The sequence below is a fragment of the Aphelocoma coerulescens genome, chromosome 4 (genome assembly GCF_041296385.1).
Source record: "Aphelocoma coerulescens isolate FSJ_1873_10779 chromosome 4, UR_Acoe_1.0, whole genome shotgun sequence".
Taxonomy (NCBI): Eukaryota; Metazoa; Chordata; class Aves; order Passeriformes; family Corvidae; genus Aphelocoma; species Aphelocoma coerulescens.
Window position 1 is genome coordinate 23,934,635 of NC_091017.1, and position 17,406 is coordinate 23,952,040.

The following is a 17,406-nucleotide window of genomic DNA, read 5'->3' on the forward strand; positions in this document are numbered from 1 at the left end:
TTACTGATCCTTTCTTACTCCTTTGTGATAATTGGCACCTCAGATTCTCTGCTAATTAATTGGGCTGCAAGGGGCAGGTGGCGCCATTCTATTTTGATAATCCCTGTCAGCAATGTCTGTATAATCTCTTTGTTTAATTAAAATGAATTTGGAATAGGGGTGCATGAACTTGCAACAGTTAGGGTTTTTTTTCCTTCTCTTCCTTTCTCTCTCCCTCCCTCCTTCTTTGTCCCCCTCTCTGCCTCCCTCCCTCCTGGCTTTGCCTTGCTTTGCTTCAGTGGGCGTTCACTGCTGGGGGGCAGTTCTGCACTTGTGGAACCACCACAATCCGTGTGCTATTGTCACTCTCCAGTCTCTTTGGATATGTCTTACCTCATTAACACTCCCCAAGACATAAGCCATTTATTTTGAAATGTCCTTTTTTTCTTTCCCTTTAAAACAAAGAACAAACCTGTAAAGAGATTTCAAGACTTCTTCCTACTTAAAGTGAAAAACAGCTCAGAAGGTGCATTGAGGATTAAAATAATTTTAGTTAAAACCAAAATATTTAACCATTGAAAGACATTACTGTAATGTTTTATCAATTCATTGCTCATTTATCTCCATGGCCCTGACAAAAATTTCAAGCAAGCAAACAAAATCCAGTGCCAAAGCATTGTTTATCTTAAGTCAGTTCAGGCAATATGAGCAAGGGTCAACTTTTTAACACTCACTGAGGACAGATTTCAGAATGAAGAGCTGAAAGTTTAAATTTCTGCTAAGACATAGCTTGAATGTGTGTTTTATTATGATTATTGGAAGCATTTCATGCCAACTGCAAACACAGAAGTGGATTGAAAGCCTTGTCCTTGAGAAGGCTGCATGGCTTTGAAGGTCCCCTCCTTCTCCAAGTGCCTCCCTGATGTTTTGTCTAGTTTCTCTTCACATTCCACAGCAGAGGACAGAAAGTCACAGGAGCCGAACAGAACATGGGATTTGTTTTACAAACACTTTTAAGGGATAAGAAGGTGAAGGATAGATGACGAAGGTTTCTTGTGCCGTGGAGGACATTTCACATCATGTGCTCTTCTTGTCCAGTGGCCTGACAGCTCACTTCTGCTGGCTGCTGTTCAAGGGAAAACTATATACATCCCCCTCTGCTTTTCTTTTTTCTGTGCCTGGAGGCATGCTGGAGCCTAGCAGAAATAAGAATCCCAATTTTGGCCAAAATTTAACAGCTAATAGGTTCCTGAAGGAGTCTGTCAAGATGTTGTAGTAATAAGAATGCACACAATTCCCTAGAATCTAAAAGAAAAAAAAAAAGCTATGTTATATAGTAGTTTAATTATATTATCTTCCTTTCTGTGTTCAAGAAGATGAGATCACTCAGGAACTGATGGCACTCATGGCTCCTTTATGTTTATTTGAAAAGGGTGGCACAAAAGATCACTTCTTCAGTGGCAACTGTCTCAGTATTTCCTCAGATTCCCAACACTCTCCTGTTGCAGATATTTTTTTCCTGCTACTGTTGACGTGTTTACTTGCATTGTCTGCTGAAACCACACATCCAGCTCATTTTCCTGTGGTGTGTTTACTAGTGCCATAGATAGGTGTGAGTATCCCTGTTGTATATCCACAGAACTTGGAAACTGTGCAATGCCAGCAATGTGGGATGTGTTTCATCCTTTCCTACCCATTCCTTGTCTCCCTGAGGTCCTTCCTTTCCTCTTACTGAAAAAGCTGCTGATGGTTCAGTGTGAGTAATAAACATCATACAACTCTTGAGTCATTTGTCTGGGATTCTCACACCCATGAAATCAGCTCACATGGAGGAGATGAGATGCTGAAATTATAGTAAAGAATGTTTTAGAAAGTTCCATGTGAAAGATTTTTTCTTTTTTTAATAGATGTCAGTGAATTAGTATTTTTAATGGGAGATTGAAGGATAAGCTGGCAAACTTGTCAGCATTCCCCTGCAGTGCTCTGAATGGATGCCAAGAGCTGCCAGCATTTGTAACCTCATCATTAGCCTCCCAGTAACTGCTCTTTGTCAGCTATCCCTAGTGACCACACTCAAAGGGTCACATGAAACTGTTTTAATGCACTAAAGCAAGATGAAGTTTCTAATTCCCATCAAATCAGGGAGAAGTTTGAAAACTCAAAGACTGATAGGGGGAAAAAAAAGAAATCAAGAAATTCTTCTGTTCAAATCATCAGAGTTTTTATGAGATTATCTAAATCTATGGATCCTATTAAAACAGAATGAAAACATGGAAACAGTCATAAGCTGTCTCGCTGCTGTTTGCCCCTTTGCCATATGGGTGCTCTGCAATGCCTATGTGGTAAGGGAGGGGAAATTTCACTTGTGTTTCCTGGTATTTGATGAGCATCACACTAGAAAGAACTTCTGCAACACAGCAAAAAGCAATCTCCAAACTTTTCAGGAATTGGAAATGCATCCAAAGATTTGCCTGCATCGCAGACATTCTTTGAATTTTCTGTTATAAAATTGTATCTTTAAGGTACAAGACTCTGCAGATGTTTAAAGCAGGAAAATATCTCAATGTACAGTAGCAGAAAAAAAAAAAAAAAAGCTGAAATCCTGGAAAGCTCAAGAGGTCCAAAGGAGTCTTTCCTCTGACTTGTCATTGAACAGAACAACTAGGGATCAGCTCAGCAGCACCTAGCCCTTACAGATGGTGTCTACTTCAAGTATGACTCCAGTGCATTTCCTTTTCCTGGTAATTAAGATGCTGTTGTGTAAAGGTGAGACTTCAAAGTTGTGTCTGGGCCCACTCTTCTGTCTTACTAGCACTTTTCCTAGAATGGTGATAGCTTCAACGTTTTGCTGAGCTCTGTTTGTGAGTACAAATTAAAACAATGGGGGAGTTGAAACAACTTCTGAGACATGTGAAGAGCTTTCTTACTTGGGGGGTTATTTGGATTTCTGTCTGCCTGGCTTTAGGTGACAGATTCCTAGGCAATTCCATGGTTTTTGTACAAATGTCTCCTGATTATGACTATTAGGGATATGTGGTGTTAATTAATAGACTCACAATTCAAATTATGTTGTAGAGTTTTAGAGAAAGGTATATAATATACACAAAATATAATAACTGATATGGCTCTGGAGGTACCTCTATTCCTCTGTTTTTGAGAGTCTCAGGTTTCAGGGTTTAGTTCAGGTCCTTTTGGTTCCAGACCTAGTTACTGCTAGATTGCCACAGGAAAGTATGAACACATTTGCTCCATATTGCTCTGTAGTCTAGAGGTAGAAACTCTTAAAATGCAGCATTTAATCTGTGGAAATCCAGCTCTGGATGTGAATCATCTCATATAGGAATTTCTGTCCAAGTTTTAGTATGGCAAGACCAGAGTATCTCCCAGAGTGATCCTTCTCCTCTGCTGAGCATCAGCAATAGCAGAATAGCAATTCAACTGCAGAGACTGTTTTGCAGTCTTTGAAAGGATTGCGTGCATGCTAGAAACTGAATAAAACTTACTCATGCCCCAGAGGATTAAATGCCTTCTGAGAACGTGGAATTCCAGATCTGAAACGTGATTCTGTTCTTGCTCAGATGCCTTGAAATGTTAAGTCCATTTCTTTGGTTTATAGGTACTTGCTGCAGAGAGTCCAGCTTTGCTGATGTGAAAGCAAGGAGCTAATGCTGTCAAATAGTCCCATTTAATTGCACTACTTATGTCTCCTACGTAGATTGTGAATAATTATTTTTAAATTGAGGCTCATAACGTACAAAGGGATGCTGTGAATCATCCAAAACTTTTTTAGGAAGCAATTTTTCCTCTCGCAGTCTAGAATGTGGGTATTAAGGAAATTCTGTTTTCTCCTACCTCATAAATTCAGCAGTTCAGAGGAAAAAATGTATCAGCTAGATATTATATAGGAGTTTGGTAGTTGAACAAGTAAGTGGTAGGGTAAAAAAGACTGAGCAGGGAAGAGTCATACAGTTGTATAGGGAATGAAGAAGCTGCACGAAAAATTCTACAAATCACTTTTGAACAATAAAAATTCATAACTTCTCCATTTACTGACAAAGTAATTTGTCACAGATGCTGGCCCTAACTGATGGACATTAAGTAGCCAGTAAATGTGACAAATCTCATTGTACATTATTAATTTAGATTATTTCTTTTCCACTTCTCAGTCAAAAACTGGTTATTTGGATCTGGCAAATACAGTAGCATTGTAAGTACTGTACTGTTGACAAGAAATAATATTCTTAAGTGGTACTGTGATGAATCCATTTGGGTAACTGTTTACAGAGACTTCTACTGTAGAAACTCCACTCTTTCTTGCAAGATTGTCTCTGACCATTTGAATGTTAACATTCCCTTATTCGTGGTGTCCAGTGCCAATTTCTGAGTTATATTTTAAGGCAAGGCCAATATTTCATGTTGATTTTTGCTTGGAGTTGATTCTTGATAGGTCTTAGATGTGAAAGCCCATGCCCTTTTGATTATCTGTGAAGATATTGAGTTGAGTCTCTAATACTGCTAGATATTGACTTTCATTTATTTGTTGCCTTTTTTAAGGTTTTAAGACCCTTTTTAAGGTTTCAGTGTCCTAAAGTCTTTCTGGAGATTTAAACTATTTAAGGTATTGTTAGGTGGTTTCCTTAAATTTAATATTACCTGCTTCAGTAGTGCTTTTGGAGAAAAAATATATAAAAAAATCAGAGTCATCAAGGCCATTTTGGTCCGTTTATCAAGAATTAAGATCGTGACTAACAAATTAATCAAGGTGCTCAATTATGCGACATAGGAGCTTTTGAACAAGAGCTGCACATTTTGCATTTTGGCGTTGTTTGGCTCATGGAGGAGCAAGTACCCTAAACTGCCAAGGTTTTGAATCCAAATTCTCAGTGTATATAATTGTTGTCCTACAACAATTTTATTTTATTTAGTATACTTTTTTTTTTTCTGCTATAGGCAGGCTGTCACCAGGATGTAACCTGAAAATCAAATATCCTTGTTTGCAGTAAAATTTTTAAACATTATGGTGACTATGCTTTAATACTTTGACTCCTATTTTGAAATGCTTCTTTTAAAAAGGTAAACAGTTGCCTCTAAGGAAACATGGAAATAACATCTTGATTTGGTAGCAGTTCTGAGAAACAGCACTTCTTCAGTGTGCCTGGATTTAACAAGTTGAGTATTTATTTATTTATTCATTCATTCATTTAGTTATTTAAAATCAGGATTAGTTACTTCTGGGAGCTTATTGTGTATATTAGTGTTTTTGTAGGATTATCCTCTCTGCAATATTTGGCTGGGATTTGAGGTCACGGGCACTCTGGCCACTGAGAGTGACCACATTTGGCCAATGAATGGCTCGTCTTTTGCACTGGCACACCACTGCAGGGCCTCTTATGTCGCTCTTTCCTAGCCAGCTCCTTCTGTTCCTTTGAGATAGCTCTTTGTTTGCCCCTAGCTTTGAGACAATATTTGCATCCTGCTCACATGCATAAAGCACCATCTCAGTCTATTATTTTAATAAGTGTCACATATCAGCCCTAAAGCATAATACTGTCACTGGTTTCATGGCCTCCTGGAGAAGGACTTGGGATATTCAAATAGCTGCATCTCATTATTTCAGTTCTCAGCCTTATGTTCTAAACTTGTCCAAACACAGAGCTAGGAAGGAAGCAGGTAGCACCACTTCCTCTGCAATAGCCTGTGTCCTAGCAGGGTTAGAGGGCTTTTCAACCCAACACGAATGATAAACACCTCATTCAGATCCTCCTTTACAAAGGTATTTGTGAGCATGGCTGAACAGCTCTGGAGAACAAGAAAGAAAGGATGGGACTAACCTGTTCATGTCACGTTACTTCAGCCACTGCAGAGGCTTGTGGTTACTGCCCCATCTATCTGGGGAAAACCCCTTGGAGAGGTTTTAAAGAGACCACGATCAGCTGTAAGGTGATATGTTAAAAGGACTACCAAAACTACCCATAGAAACTTGAAGCACTAAAGAGGCAATAACTGGAGACAGAAAATGCAGACGGCACAGCCACTGTATTGATTTGTTTTTCCTGGAATTACAAACTCATTCTTCACTTAAAATTAGTGATCATCAGGGGCTGAGTCACTCCGTTCGTTATCTAGACCCTACTTTTCCCTCTCCTAAAAGAATGTGTGCTCATGGGTAGGCCAGATGTGCTGGTGAACTGCGGTCCCTTCCCTGCCACATTCTCTTCCAGCGGGCCCTCAGGGAGGTGTGCATCCATCCTCTTGCTAAAGACAGAATTTTTCCCCATCATGGCAGAGAGGAATCGAGTTGCAAGAATAACATGCCTTTTGGGTGTTTCTGCATGAAGGTGAGGCCTGTTGTGGCCAAAAAAAGCATTAGCATCTCTGGTTCAGGTTGGTCAGTGGCTGAAGCAGCTTTCTGGATCTGCACAGAAGCACCTCCTAACTGATCAGCAGAGAAAAAAAAAGAGCTAACATTGAAAAAAGCTGTCTTTCAGCATGATCAATCTGGCAAACACTTTCCCATGCCAGGATTACACAGGAAATAAAGTTTTTATTACATGCCGTGGTATTTATGTGTGAGCTCCTGGAGTATAGGTCAGACTACAGCAAATGCTTGTGGAGATTTGGTGATCATCCTCAATGAATATGTAAACTGAGCTCAAGATCAGAAGGGTCTGTTAACTTTAGTAGGCTGCTCATCTAATGTAAAGTATCAGAAAGCAAATTAGTAATAAAATTGTTATTGTTGGCATCCTAGGTTATATTTGGGCCTTGCAGCACTGAAAATTATTGCCTGATAGACATCATAGATAATAACACTGAGCTCCCCTACAGTGATGAAGTGCAGGTCCATGGATTGATGAAGTACAATACAGACAGAAGCTTGCTGCTGGAACAGATGTGCTGGTCTTAATACAGTACTGCTTATCTGCTGGTGATTACTGCCTTTCTCCTGAAGAGAGGGGGCAAGAGCACTGAGTACTCCTCATCTGCTTTGGTGTAAGCTCAGATGACTTGTCTTAAGCTGCTGTTGAAGGCTGTTTAAACTAAGCCCAGCTGACTTGTCTGTGAAGTAGATGGGGGTCTCAGGCAGTTCACTCTAGTTTTATAAGGAGTTTTGTAGGGAGTGATAACATTTCAGAAGAGAGAAATGGATGTTACGGCTTTCTGTGTGTCTTTAAAAGTAGTGAAATGCACCTTGAAGAAGTTTTCCACCAGATAAGATCAAGAAGATAGGAAGGGACATAGCTGTTACATTGTTTGTACATGGAAAACCACCATTGACTTAAACCCCATGTATCTTCCTAGTTTATAACTCTTTAAAGTAATTTCAATCAACCCCTTAGAGTTCCTAAAGCTTAGAGCTGCTTGAAAATATACTGTATTTTCAATATGCTTGCTTTTGCTAGTAGCTTTTACCAAGTACACGGATCTGTATTGCAGCTTCCTCTATTATTTGTGCTGCAGCTCCACACAGAAGTAGAGAAGCAGCATCTTGGCAACTAAGAAAATAGTAAAGCTAAACAAAACCAATGATTTAAATGTATTCCCTAGATTTCAAACAGAGAGTGTTTTTTTAACACAGATCTGATTTTTGAGCTGGTAGCAGGGCATGTATTTCAAGAGATGCCAGAAATATCTGCTTATGGGAGCCTGTGTGGTACTGTGGGCAGTGTTTGTGAGAAAAAAATGTAAGCACTTTAAAGATAAAATATTATGTGATGCCTTAAAAAGCCCAGGGTGTTTAACTTGTAATGGTGCATGCTTAAGTTAATGGTGGTAAGAATACACTGCTAATTGGAGTGACAGTTCAGTGGAACTGATCATCTTTACATAAAGTTCATGTTTCCTTCAGTTCTACTGTTTGATTCCACCCAATGATTTAAAACAAAATAAACACATGAACATTTTACAAACAACGCTGGACTATTTCTAAATAGTTCTTGAACACACTGTTTCAGCTGTAAAAGTAGCTCAGAATTGCTTCTGCAGGTTTCTTGCTTGAAGCTTAGGGGCATTATGTTCTTGTATTGTGTAGACTGCGTGCATGAGTTGCTGCAAAGTTCATTATACTGCTAAGGCTGTCAGGGGTATTTATGGATATTCATGTGCAGTGAACCCTTGAACCTGAGCTAGTCATCTGAGCGTTGCTTGTCGTTAGAGTTGTGTTTATGCTTAACATTGGTAGCAGTATTTAATTGCTCCCTAGAAAAAATAATTGCAATTTGAACTCAGTTGTATAGTAGACAAGGGATTGCAAAAATGCCAGGCCCACAGGAAGGACTGTCCTTCTTACACAAGTATTAATTATTAGACTTCTGTTCTCAACTCCTGTTTCCAGAGTTTGGGAATGAACGTGGAACAAGTATATTGTTCAAACTGTGCCATGTTCCACTCCCATTAAAATTAGTAATGGCAAAAATTGCGTTATGGAATTAATCATATTTCAAAAATATTTTCCAGGCATTTTTCATGTCAGCTGCAAATGGGAGAAAGGGTGATGATGCCATTTTGCAATGGAGAAGAGCAGAGCTCTCGCCTTATACTCATCTGAAGAGTTTCTAATTCAAAGTATTGCCATGTTATCCGTGCTAAAGTTTCAGTTCTCATAACCCAGTATCAGATGGGAAAATCCTGCGTAACGCCTGGAATGCCAGCAGGGCTGTTATGGTCCTGAGGCGGGTGGTGCTCTACACGTCCTCAGAGCTGCATTTTAGTGCTCTCCTCCCAGTGTGAAGGGAGTTTATATTTCTGTAACTCTAGTGGGGATTCCTTTGGCTTGACACAATCCTGGGAATGTCTTTCAAACCATGTACATACACAGAACAGATGGCTTTCATGGGAAGCAGGAACTACTGTTCAACATGTAAGAAATTTTTTTTTTCCATTTCTTGGTAGCTTTCTGACTTGAAAAAATCCTTTCACAGATACTGTGTAATGGGAACAGTATCTTGATTCTCTCATCCATTCCTGCCTTATTTTCATTTTCCTGTCAAGCTCAAAAAAACCCATTTTTCACATATTCTAAGGGTAGAGGTGTTTTTTTGAGCCTTAAATTCAATTACTACTGAATTTTAGCATTTGCAATGAAAGCTGAATTACTGAAGCTAAGCCTTAGTGGAGAATTTAACAATACAGTTACTGTATTGTTCCTGTTCCTGTCCTCTCAAACATCAGTGCCATCTGACCAAAACTCAGGAATGTAATTATTGACAGATATGTAGCTGCATATGGAAAATAATCTTTAGAATTTCATGCATTTTGCTTGCAATTTAAATATGAACATTTTGTAGTACCAGATAGCAACATCAGTGAGTGATATGTTGTGACAGAATATAATATGAAGTGACCACTTAAGATAATTAAAGATCATGCTGGATTTAATTTTCATGCTCTTGCACTTAGAAGCTTGTCGCCATAAATGGAGAGTTAATAAATGTTCTGCCCCCTGCAAACACTGCCTCACTAAATGGCTCTCCTTTCTTATAACCATGAGTTTGCTTCATGTGGCCTTATAGAACATGAACCTTTTTTGGGTACAGAATAGCAATAAATAGACCCACTTTTGCTTTTGAGTGGGTACACTCCTCTGCACTCATCAGTCTGGCAGAGTTTCTCATAGATTTTGTTAATATTTCTCTAACTTGATAAAAAAGTAGGAACAAGCAACCATCTAATAGAAAAGAAGAAAAGCTTCAAAATTTGGTGCGTGGGTATCTTTTTTAGTAAAAGTATTTGACCTTGAAAACATTTCCCAGTTACTACCACAACAAAGAACAGAAGCTGTAGGTTAATACTCAGCTGCCTGTACAACAATGAATTACAACCTACCATTAGAGAGAAAAAATAAGTGTGGTCTATTGTAATTCTTTAATTGAAAATGTATCATCATGGAATTGTTACTTGGATACCACTCAAATTCTTATGGAAATGTGTTTCCTTTCATTAGCAGGTCGATTTATTTGATGATATTACGGAATTGCAGGTTAATTTTCATCTACTATCTGTGTGTCATATTGATACTGTCCAGCTACATGTCAGAAATAAACATGTGACTTCTAGTGTCTAGTTTTTATTTTCCATCTGAATATTTGCCAGTGCTGGGATTAACATATTATCTACAGCCAGGGAACTAAATTAGCACATTTTAAGGAGGTCCATCCAGAGAATATATCAAAAATAGATCAGCCAAAATGAATGAAAAACATGGTAAAACTGAATCTAGATATGAGAAACTTACTATGTCAGACCTGAGTGAATGTAACAGGAATTGAGAGCATAAAACTGTAACATTTGTCTGAATCACTTCTCTTAAAGATAGTGGGGAATTGTTGAAGAAAAGCAGCTGCTGTCGTGTAAGATTTGGGAGTCTCCCATCAATTTCCAGCTTTCATCAGACTATGAGAATTACCATAGCTTGGTGATGGTTTAAGGTCATTGAGGGAGTGATGATACCAGAGTTGCCTCAGCACATGAGCTGACCATGTAGATGTTGCTGAATCATCCCAGCCAAACAAAAATTACCAGCATTACACTTCAGCCTCTGTTCTTGGCTGGATGCTTTGGCGGAGGTGGATGGAGTTGCACCGGAGGCAGGAAAAAAGGGTCTGCAGTGTGTTAGCATCTTTGTTCTATGGATGGAGCTGGAACCTGCAGGCCAGGGCAGTGCCCAGATGATGCCCTGCAGCAGAGAAGGCGGTGGCGAGACTTGCACACTTTCAGTGCGTGGGGATTTGCAACCAATTCTATCGTAAATAAGGTGTTGCCATTATGTAAGAAGTCTTAATCAGTGAATTCTCGGACACCAGAGCTTTCCTCAAGGGTCAATACACAGGCTGCACTGTTAATATTTGCTCCCTTCCACACTGAGAGGTAGGGAGAATTTTCAGCTAAAAAACTGTGAACTGTAGTAGCAACTCAGACTGCACACAGCCTGTGCTGTGTGCTCTTAAGGGAGTAGGTTTATGCAAGAAAAATTCTGTATAACCCTTAAAAACTGGGTTTAATGCTTATTCAGAGTACTAGCAGGGCAATCATAAAAAGTGACACATTTATGGCTTAAATAAGATGAACTGTGCTTTGATCCTGCAAAGTTCTAGCATAACTCTCTGATGCTCAGCTTCATTCTTCCTGACAGCATGAGACATCCAGCATTCCCCCCTCAGTCCTTGCTCTTTCTGATGACCCACAGCAAGGGAGCACCAGTCTCGCTGCTGCTTTGGGTGTGGAACGTGCCCACTAGGAGCCTGGTTTGTGATTACCAGCTAATTTTACATAGGCCACCCTAGAAGCTGTTGGAGAAATAAATCACTGCAGAGCTGTCCTGGATTTAAGCCACTGAAAGGCCTATAAAAATATTTGTTGCCCAGATACCTGAGCTGGCCAGCCTTTTCTACAGACCTTAAACTGTCTTACACGTTTCGTGTTGCTCATTTTGGGTGGTTTTAGTCAGGCAGGTTGAAAAAGTATTTTTTGGCAGCTGGAGCAGGAAATGTGCATTTGCCATTTAAGTGCATGTAAATAGGGAAAAATCCTATTAAACTGCTATTGATGAGATGGCATGCAGTGAAATGAAAACTGACCATTTTGATACAAGTAGTTGATGCTACAGAGGTTTCTCTAATGCGGCCTAAAAATTGTTCCCATCTTGATCTCTTAGAGCAGTTTAGGACGTCCCAGATTTTCTTGCTCCCAGTGCCTCATTTACATCTGCTTAGCTCCCAAGGCTTCTCTGGGGAGGTCCCTTTCCTTGGAAATGCCTTCAGAACACCCACAGCACAGCTTGTAAGATCTGATAGAAGGCATATCTATAAAATAGTCAGGCCTCTTTTTGTCTCGCTTTTGTTTCACAGTGTCCATTCTCCCTTGGGAGGTTTGTCTCCTGTTTTTAGGAATGGCAGTGATGTCTGAGCAGCCAACCTGGTCGTGGAGCCTCTCCCTGAGAACACAACTCCTTTGCAATGAGTACTTCCTAGGCTAGCAGAGAGAGGAACGTTCTACATTGAAACAGAATGGTTTACAGGTAGAGGAGCTTGCTTAGCACATGGTTTGTTTTACATGCTAAAGATATTGGGGATTGCACTTCTAATGCGGGAGCTGTGGAGAGAAACAGCAAAGAGCTGCTGCATCTCTGGATTTGTTCCAGCCCCTTGGTTGGGGCTGAGCTTTGGTTCCCTTGCACCCTCCTCTGTGAGGAGGGGTTTGGGTGACTTTTTTTTTGTTTTTGCACAGAGATTGCTTAAGCAGCCAATCCTTGTTCCACTTGCCCCAGTGAAGGAAATCCTGTATGAACTGGAAAGTGTTAGAAAGGATTTAATGAGATTATCATGAACTGTTACTTAAAATCTTAAACCCGCAAGCAGCTGTGCTCTGTAACTGGGGAGAGGTGAAGGAATGGGAAGGACTAAAGAAGCTGTCTACTTATTTAAAGAGGCAGAGCCAAAGGTGGTTTTTTTAATGTCGTAATATGCATTTTAGCTAAAAAAGAAGACACAAACAAGGAAACAATATGCTCCTCCAAAAAGGAGGGATATTGTGGAAGTCTAGTGTCTTTGTGTCTTCAAATTTAGGTTTATTTTTGAAAATATTGTAGAAGTAAGTGATACTGAAATTACTATTTGAAAATTTATTTGCCCAGTGGACTATGCAAGCTCCTACTTGCCTTCAAGCTCATCCATACCAGTCAGAAGTGCCTCAGAGAGATCATGTTGTATCCACATCACATTAGGGACTGCTTTGAGGTTTGACATGTCTTACATTGTAATACATAGAATTTAGTAGCAAGTGAGTGAAATTTGGTTGGTCTTGGGTATTTTTTCTTTGTTTTGTTTTTGTTTTGGGGGAGTTTTTTCCTATCATGTGCTTGCAATGAATCTGTAAATACAGCTAAGACTTATTTTTGCTGCCAAGTCCTGCTTGCTGGGCTCTTGATGACATTGAAGTCACAAAATGCATTTACTTTCCGTGTGTTTGGTTGGCTTCTGTGGTCTTTGTGTACCTGTAATGATAGGAAAGTTATGAATAGTGGCTGTATATTATGGAGTTAACCTCCCTGGAGACCTGGGTACCTAAAACGAGTGTGCCACTGTGGTTCCTCAGGGGGATCTGCTTTGCAGTTAAACCTACAGAGCAATTTGATTGGAAACACAGGAACAAGTTTTGCTCAGAAAAAAAAGTTATTTCAACTGGAAATTGGTAATGAGTAAAGAGGTATGGGGTGAAAAATACCTTCAACAAGCATTAGAGTAGGATTTATTTTGGCAGATGCCTATCTTGAATGTGTAGGATACTTTCCAAATCCATCAGACATGCTTTTGGGGTGGGAGTGGGGTGAATAAATCTATGTCTTTGTCCATTTATTCCTTGGGAGAATAGCTTGGAGGCTGAAATCCAAACTGTGCTGAAAGAAACTTCTGAAATATGAAATTATGTACTGATAAGGTACTGTACCAAGAGACTCTAGCATAACTTAATTGCTGAGAACACTTTATGGTATAGAAGTGTTGTTTGTTGTTTTTATATACTCATTACTATAGTTTTCCTCAGTTATAAAAGCCCTGAAAAAATAGTGTGAAATTATTAAAATAACTTTTTGAGGGTAGTTACAGCTCTCTTCATGCACTCTTCCCCTCTACCAAAACATCCCACCAAGCCATCCCATCTCTGTTAGGCTTCCTCTTCTGTCCTCTTGCAGCCTCATTCTTTGTCATATTGAGAGGGAAAGGAGAAATGGAGATTTGAGAGGCACGGTGCTTCTGCCACCAGGAAGGCAGCAATAAGTTACTTCTCAAAGTGGTTTTGGGTACAGTAGGCTTTGGAGGAAAGAGTGGCTTCAGGGAAAGTAAAAGTAATTATCTAAATTAGCTTAAATCAGAAAGAATTGAGCAAAACCCTTAGAGATTTGCTAAATTTGATACAAGTGTGCAGGTTAAAGTATTTTTGGCAAGTGCACATTGTCAAATACAAAATCCTGGTTTATTTCCAGAATGTTAAAATAAACTGAGTGCAATGTCCTTCTTTTCCTCTTGAATGAGTCAAAGAAATCTTCTTTCCGCAGTGAGAAAAGTGAGTAAAACATTTGACTCCAAACAACAGAGAGAGCTGATTTCTGAAAGTGACTGTCAGTGAGTGTCACATCCCTCCAAGAACACTGCATTTGCATCAGGACACCTCAGCTGATAAAAAGGTGCAGCAGGAATAGGTGGGTGATAAAATATGAGATGAACCATCTCCGAGAGGAACAAGAAACTTAAAATTTGGGGGATGGTTAGAGAGGACTTCAATAAGAGGAGACAGAAAAAGGAAAATAAAATAATACATATAAAAAGAAGAAGCAAATTGAATTCTTCCATTTAACCTTTTACATAATAAAAGACAGGAGACAGCCCAATGAAATTAAAAAGCAATGCCTTTAAAAATTAATAAAAAGCAAATACCTTTTACTGGATACAGAAATATGGACAAACTGAGCTATTGCTCTGATCTGATGTGTCAGTGCAGAGATTGCTAAGTTATGTGGCCTTTTGAGGAAGTCTTTAGCTTCTGTAGCTGGGTACAGTTCTATTTTGCCACAGTCCGGGACATCTGGACAGAAGCCAGCCCTGGCTCAGCAGCTGGGTGGGTGTAGATGCTGTGGTGGTGGTAGCTGTGGTAGATACATTGCTGTGAGGTGGCTCTGTGGCCCCCACTTTGTGGGGACAACTTCCAGTTGGAGAACCATGTGCAGGTTTTCATTGCAAGATCAGGCAGAATATGACAAAACACTATAAATATTGGTTTCTGGTTTATTGGATCAAACACCTGTCTAAGGTTCTTTAACTTTACTTTTATGATCTTGGTTCTTTACCCAAATACAGTCAGCCTAGCAAGGAGCTCTGGTAAAGCTAATGGTACAAAATTTCCTCACACATTTAGATATTGATGCAGCTTGTCAGAGAAATGGATTTTTATTCATATCATTGAATAACCCATACTATAGGTAATGACATTTGAAACCAACAAATGAACATCTATGTGTGTATGTTTGTGTGCATACTTACACTGGTAAAAGAAAAATAATTTCTTTTGATCAAAATATTTCAAGTTTTAAAGGCTGCTTTTTATCCAAGGGGAAAAAAAAGCCATGGACTCAATCATATTAGGCTGAGTAGGCCCTCTTAGGAGGATGATTATTTTTTTGAAACTTGTGATCCAAATGCTGTGTAGCCAAAAACTGCCTAATGAACACATCAGTTAAAACTGAACACAGCTTTCTAGACTGGACACTTGGACCTAAACCTCAGCCCTTACTTAGCATACCATATCCTGATCCCCACACGTGATGAGATGGATGGTTTGCTGTTTGTATTTGAAAGAGAATATGGTGCAACACATGATGCACAGCCACAGAAGGTCCTCACTAAGCAGTGTACTCCGGAAGACAGTGTCTATGTTACTGCTGTGAATGGCTTCAATTAAAACCCAGTAGAACTGGTAGTGGATTTCTTCATGCTCTCATCTTGGATATCATGCCTGAAAACCACATCCTTCTCAATATAGTTTTCCTATGGTTTAGTCCAAAGGTCTTTTCACCTCTCTTGGCAGTGTGCTGCTCCTTTTTCTCAAGGATCAGTCACTTCTGATATATAACTAAGAAATAAATGGCCCTAAATTGGAAGGAAAAAACCTCAACCAACCAGCTCTGGAAAAGCAGCAGAACTTCCCCATGATAAGATGCATCATACTGTGAACTGATTTCCTAAACTGCAGCAACAAACCCTCCATCATTAAAAGTATCTAAAACTGAAAAGAGAAAACACACTGAACTCTCCATGGCATCCTGTCCAAGGCTTTTTTTGATGAGTATTTGCATTTTTTACTTACTTACTTCCAGCCATATGAAAATAATGCTTACTGTTAGCTTACTGTTTCTGCTGGAGTCGCCAGCTGTGGAAGAAAGTAAGTTTACATAGCCTAAATAAGTTTTGGAGTCAAAAAGCATGATCTAGCAAAGCAAATCATACTTTGTTTTGAGAGTAGTTTCATATATGGGGAATACATTTGAGAGTAGTCCACATACATGGGGAATAAAAAGTGTTTGGGAGCTAGGTATGATGGCTTATTTGGGCAGTTTGTCTGTTTCCATGAAAGTCTGCAGTCTGTAGAGTCAGTTTCATCTGTAAGGATGATACTATATGAGAATTTAGACTTTACAAATTAAGAAAAGGCCCACTGGTAAATACATTTCGGAGAAGCACCTGCATTACCTGCTGTGTGCTCTTATTTTCTCACAATTTCAAATGAACATGCAGACAAAAGCAGAAGGTTTATAAAACCACTTGTAGTTCTTGTGAAATTGGGAAAGGTGCAACAGAGGTGTCAGTCATTACAACAGATGAAATGTTTTAGTCATCAGTGATGGTTATAGTATATTCTTTATAAAAGCATGTGTTAATTTGTGATAATGAGTAAAATTATTTGCATGTTGTAAACAAGAGATTCATGAGTTCTTAAGGAAGTGATTTGATTTAAGGTGTGTTTTGGAAAGACTCTTTTTAAGAATGATTTTGAGAACCCACTTTGTTTTTGTAAGTATGGGGCAACTAAGAACCAGAAGAGTTTTGGTTGTTTGGCTTTTATTTAATGGGCCTGGCAAGCCTTTTGTTCACTTCCCCTCCTCCCGACCGTCTGCACACAGTCCACCCCAATTTGTTAAAGACGAATTGTTGCCCGTGGTAACTGCAGAGAATTTGTTGAAAAGAACACTTTTAGAAGACAATGGGCCCCAAATATACTGTGGCACAGCTTTAAACTTTATTAAGTCTGTCTTGGACTACCCTCTCCTCTCCTGAGTTAAGGGAAGAAAAGTTTGGCAGCCTCCACGCTGTGAGCGTGATTGATGCCTAGAACATCTGAGGGACTTTTGTGTCCACATGCTCTCCATGAGTGCATAATGTGTGAATACTCAAATAAGGTCAGCCCTTATCAGATGTAATCTAGGCCTGAAAGCAGATCAACAGTGACAGTCATACCCCATGAGTGAGAACACAAATCATCCTTGCGTGCTTTGGACAAGTTATGGGATTTTCTCCCTTGCTCCCATTTTACCCTTTCCAAATGGGGTGTGTATATGTCAGAGGGGAGGGGAAACTTTGGCAGATCTCTAGAAAAGAAAAAAAAAGACAAAACCCAGAGGAATACGTGCCTGGAATACTAGATGGCCCCTTCAGCTGGGCCACAGGGGCAAGGGGGCTGTGCAAGGCAGGGGCTGGCCCTGCACAGGGTCTGTGGGGCACGGCTCCTCTCAGGCTGCTGGGGGAGCATCCCCACTGGTAGAGCGGGGCAAGAGAGAAGAAATTTGGGCAAAAGAGGTTCAATTCACATCTCTAGTCCCTTTTAAAAGTCTTTTCAGGGATTTCTAAGCACGTCACAGCTTTTGTTGTCTGCCTGTCCTTG

At 39.7% G+C, this 17,406-nt stretch overlaps 1 protein-coding gene across 12 annotated transcripts in view; it reads left to right on the plus strand.

The window, feature by feature from the left end:
• The window catches only part of BMPR1B (bone morphogenetic protein receptor type 1B), a 258,012-nt gene that overhangs the window by 151,686 nt on the left and 88,920 nt on the right, over positions 1-17,406 (plus strand). Inside the window, exon 8 of one of the 12 annotated variants that reach the window (XM_069013108.1) lies at positions 14,030-14,173. The exons of the other annotated variants lie outside the window; for them this stretch is intronic. The gene's annotated coding sequence lies outside the window, so the exon portion shown is untranslated. The remainder of the gene's footprint in view (positions 1-14,029; positions 14,174-17,406) is intronic. 12 annotated transcript variants of the gene reach the window in all.